The following is a 6,000-nucleotide window of genomic DNA, read 5'->3' as shown; positions in this document are numbered from 1 at the left end:
AAAAAGACTACCTTTTGTTTTATAATCTGATTTACAAGCTTTCATACACTGACTTAAAATATATTTGAATATGATTGTAAGTCATATTATGCTATACGTAGTGACTTTTAAAATAACGAGACACAATTTCTAAATCAGATGAAAAGAGCTTTACTCATCGAATATAATCTTCATTACACAACAAGCTGACAATGCGTTTAGACCACAATTTAACATGTATTGTATGTTTCGCAAAATTCATGTCTACATTGAACGTACCCGTAATTGTTGAGTTTATCTCGTACAGGATTACGTTCGGAGATTATGGACGCCCGTCGGGCTCTCAAATTGAATTGTAATATGCCGTTATTAATAACAGAAGCCGGTTTCAGGGTTGGAGGAATTTGCAAATTATTGTTTACGAAATAAATCAAATTATCTCCTACGTTCAATAATGATGAAATTATTCGTTCTGTTCTAATTATATGATAAATTGTGTTTGTTCGAATACATATTACTTTGTTTTAGTATCATTAATTTGTATGTTTATACGTATGTCTGTCTAACAGTGAATTACATTCGAGTGACATCGGGGTATTTTTTCTATGGAAACATTGAAATTTATCACCTTAAGATCTTATTTCAAATATATTTTAACGTGTAAGCAATAAAAAATATTTTAATGCTTATTCACATCCATTGATTCAATTACCTCATATTGTTGAAACTCATAACATCAATTTCTTATCACGAAATCTCGTCAACCCTATCACGAAACGATCAGGTCCGCTGAAGCGCGTCATTTTTTCCGCAAATTTTAAGCGTCTCCCTCTGAATTCCACGAATCAGCCATATTTGTACAATAACTGCCCGCCCGGGAACGTTCTCTGCACAATGGTCTCTTTGTTTAACGACGTTTTTCTATGGCGCGTGCCGAGTTTTTTCAATGGGGCCTATTCGACCCACGAGCGCAGTTTTCGAGTTACGTCTGTGTATACCAATTTAGGGTTAACATGGATTGTGCACGGTAGATTAAATTCATTGCAAAAGTTACGTTTGTACAAATTCTGGTTTAATTTGTTAATCTAATTAAATAAATATAATGTATATTATTTTATTATCTACATAAATACACTATTTTTTTTTAGGTTTGAATTATGTTTACCTTATTTTTTTATTAAGCCCTATTTCCGTATCAGAAAATACAGAGTATACAGTACGAGTTATATTAACACGAGGCGTGATTTATTCCGACTTTAATATAGGAGATGAAAATAGGACTTTTATAAAATTAAAATGTGTACACACCATTCGAACCATAACAGGAAAAAAGCCCAATAAACAACAATTGACAGGAAATTGACGCGATATCATTGGTCGAGAGCTTGATTAATCTATCATATTCACTATGGATTTGAGAAAAAATGTCAATTTGAACGTCGACGAAACTGTTATCAGAATTTTGGAAGTAAAATTAAAGTGAAAATAAGTAGTTAAGTGCAATTGTGTTGTATTATAAATAAAGATAGTTCTCTTAGTAGTTCACTATATACCTGAATTATTATCAAAACGTAAATCTAAGTTTAGTTTATCTTTTTTCCTAGTTCCATTGGTATATTATGCTCTAGGTAACTTCATAGTCGAATATAACGTTTTATATAAGACAAATAACTTACCACTGTAGGTATATGTATACATATTTGATCTTTAACAAATACATTTAAAATTACAAGGCTAATTATATATCTATATATGTGAATATAAGAAATTTAAAGTAAAGGTACACATAAGTAGAGCTATATATAATTTATATTTTACATTTTTTTTACATTACAACAAAAAAGTTATTATTGTAATTTGAGTTACTCCTTATTGCATCAGCTGTCTTCCAGTGAAAGTCCCATCAAAAATTATATAATCGGTCCAGCCGTTCCAAAGATCAGCCGGAACAAACAGACAGCCAGACAGACAGACAACAATTGTAAAAAATATTATTTTGGTACATGTACCGTGTATACATACATAAGTATTTAGTCAAAAGGGGTTTTTTAATATAACAAATAGAAACTCCAATTTTATTATAGGTATGTATGTACCTATATATGTTCAGAATGTACGATTCGAGTAGAATCGACCAGAAACAAAGTAGTTACTCCTTTCTGTCATATTATGTTATATATATTATGCAAGTTTAGAGTTTAATTATTTATGTTTTATCATCATATTAAAAAATAAGTAGGTTAGGTTTGAGTAGCGGGTAATTAGATCGATTGCTGTCATATGTTATTAAATCTTTTCGGTACAAAGGCGGACGGTAAGTGGTCAGAATAATCAAAAATATCAACATTCCTTACATCGCCAATGCATCACCATCCTTGAAATCTAAGGTGTTATGTCCCTTGTGCCTGTAGTTACGTTGGCTTACTCACTTTTCAAACCTTTATACCCTATAACAATTCTAAGTATTGTTTTTGGCGGTAGAATATCTGATGAATGGATGATACCTACCCAGACAGGATATTAAATTATATAGTTTATTTTTCCTTTGTGATTACGCTAATGGGGCCGCTTATCAAAAAAAAATAGGCCAAGCTCGAAGAACCCTCAGTCTCTAAGAACACTTTTACAAACATTTTCGTATCGTCATTTTAAGGAACTATATTAAAAGTAAATCTACCACCGGTTCAGAAGGTAGAATCTAACGAGAAGCATCAAGAAACTCAGTAGATACTCTTTTCCAACATTGGAAGACATACATATTATATATATATATCAATGAATGCATAAAAATAAAACTAGACTAAGAATTCCGACAGCATAAAACAAACAACGCGATAAGACGTGAACTGTTACAAACAGCAGGGCCGTCGTCATGGGTAGATAAAATGGAAACGCTCATAAAAATGTATGAAGTCACAAGATGGGCAGCTAACAAGAGGTATTATTTGTATCACTTTGTTCCACCGGCCCCAGTTATTCCGCTAGAACGGTAATTTTGATAAATGAATGTATTTTATTTACGATTCTGGGCTCTTGTTGCGGTAACGATTGGGGAGGACTACTGGACGTACAATAAATAACTACATAATGTATAACTTTTCTTGTTGGAGAGTAGAGTATTTATAGAGTGTACTTACTACTATTATTTAAAAAAGAACGTTAAATTCACGATTGTCAAGTTAATATTAATAGTTAGAATAAATAAAAAGTGAGGCTTTGCTACTCATATAATAATAGGACCTATATAATAACGACCCACCCCGGCTTCGGGTGATTAATTAATAAAGATAATAAGAAGTGCGTTTAGGAAGTAAACTCTAAGTTTATTATATAATTATTATATCACAGTAACGGGCTGTAAATTTTCCACTGCTGGGCGAAGGTCTCCTCTCCCTTTGAGGAGAAGGTATGGAGCATATTCTACCACGCTGTTAATGCGGGTTGGTGGATACACATAAAGACCAATTTTATTGAAATTAGACACACATGAAAGTTTCCTCACGATGTTTTCCTTCATCGCCGAGCACGAGATGAATTATAAACACAAATTAAACACATGAAAATTCAGTGGCTCTTGCCTGGGTTTGAACCCGCAATATACGACGATCTACTATACTATACTATCCACGGGGCCATTTCGACTCTTAATGAAAAATATAAGAATGGGTTTGAGAGTAATTGTATTGTGAAACAGTCAAGAACTTGTATATATATATATATATATATATATATATACAAGTTCAAGCTAGTATATATATATATATATATATTAGCATGAACAACATTTTATTTTCCGATTTACATAATTTAGAATCGGTTATATCTTCTAGTGTTTATTCGAATTATATAGTGTAAAAGACTGTTTAATCTGTGTGCGTGGATGGTACCCAATCATCCTCTACGATTTCATCACTTAAGAAGCGATCCATCTATGTTAGCGTTTTTGCTGTAAAAACTGTCTTATAATATATAAAAGCAGAAACCCATATAATATTTTAATATTTATAATATCAGAAATGGCAAAAGTACATAAGAGGTTTCATCCCCAATTTCATCCTCTAGGAGGGTGAATTTTTACAAACAATACTGACTATCTTTTAGTCAAAAATAGAAGTCTTAACACGGATCCCCATAATATTTATAACGTCAAAAACGAGAAACTGCTATGAACTTTCATCCCCTATTTTTTCCACGTATGGAATAAAATTATAACTTGAATTTAAACACCGAATTCCTTAGTTATTCCTGTCAATAACGATTACATTGCTGCATTCTTTCCTCTCAGGTGAAGATTTTTCATAAAAATGTCATCCTTTATTTTCAATTACGTTACAAAAAGAATTCCTGTGCATATTCTTATCCTGTTAGACCTACAGGCTTAGACTATGCTTTGTATGCCAGTCAAACATTTTAAAATTTAATAAATAGATACTTATAATAATAAGTATTGGATTTTTGCGTTAGCTTTTAAATTAAATTTTAATTTATGTCAAATTATAATGTACAGAGAGATTTAATTCCATTATAGACAATAATATAATAAAGCAATTAATTTAATTACAATTCACTTATTAAACACAATTAACTACAATTTACAAATTATTGTTAGTTATAAAATCATTTATAAACTAAAATTTACTATGTTAAGCCCGCTGATTAATTATATTGCGGAACTCTTCAAATGACAATACCTCTGACTCTATGGTAGGGTCAATGCACATTGTGATCGGTGTGACGTCATTCGGCATTGGATGCGCTCGACCCAACCTGCTCGGAGTCTACACTAGAGTTTCTAGTTTTGTTAATTGGATTGAGAGGTATCGTGTAGTTGAAGACATTACGGTAAAGATCAAATTTTTGACGATTTTTAAAATATGCACTCTCCGAGAAGTCGAAGAGTGAAAATAAAAGACAAAAATTAAAACAATTTGGTTTTATTCCTATCGCAAGAGAATTAACATTATTTTTCAATATCTGCAATTTTTTTAATTTTAATATTTCAATAATATTCATTAGAAAATAAAGCGTACTCCCGTGAAATTTATTGACGTCCTCATAATACGCTCATTGATCAAATAAAACAATTTATTCTTTTAAGACATCACCTCTGGTGTTTTAAATCGTATATTTTATATTTTAAATAATATAACAATACAATTTTACTAGAATTAGTAAACATAAGCATGTTTTGATGATACTTAATAAATTTCGAAGTGTCCGAACGGAAGCCTTTATACTTGGAGAAGCTCATAAGAAAACCAAAATAATATGAGAACAAACAAATAAAGGCCAACGGCGAAGCGAGCGTGAGGATGATCCAAAGAGAATGAATACGTTATAACCAATAACGATAGACAACATCGCACATATCGCTATAAATCACTTTGCGAAAACCGTATTCTGAATGAAAAAAATAAATGCTCTAACATAATGGACAAGTCTTTTATTATGATTTAGGTGTACGAGCAAATGGATTCGTTGGCCCATTTGCTCGTACACCTAAGTAAGTGGCCACCACTGCCCATAGACAATGGTGCTGTAAGAAATATTAACCATAAGGAATGGTTAATATTTCTTCTCTCTCTCCATGCATCTCCAATGCCAAACCAACCTTGGGAACTAAGATGTTAGGTCCCTTTTGCCTATGCCTTGTGCCTGTAGTTACAATGGCTGACTCACCCTTCAAACCGGAACACAAAAGTACTGCTGTTTGGAGGTAGAATATCTGACGAGTGGGTACCTACCCAGACGCTTTTGCACAAAGCCCTATCAGCCCTACCAATGTCCTTATAGGTTAGGGTAATATGTTTAGTGTAGAATTTGCGTATCATGCAACAGTTGGTCTACAAGTTTTGACGGAAAATTTGATAATAAAATTACTCAATAAATCGACTTTAATATTTTACTCAACATTTTTATTGTTTTATATATTAACTGTGTAAATCCAATATATTATAATTATTGCAGTAATATACGATTCCTATGTCATTCTATTTTCTGTGCTATTGAAAATAAAAATCA

This window comes from Vanessa atalanta, chromosome 12, assembly GCF_905147765.1.
Source record: "Vanessa atalanta chromosome 12, ilVanAtal1.2, whole genome shotgun sequence".
Taxonomy (NCBI): Eukaryota; Metazoa; Arthropoda; class Insecta; order Lepidoptera; family Nymphalidae; genus Vanessa; species Vanessa atalanta.
This window is presented reverse-complemented; position numbering follows the sequence as displayed.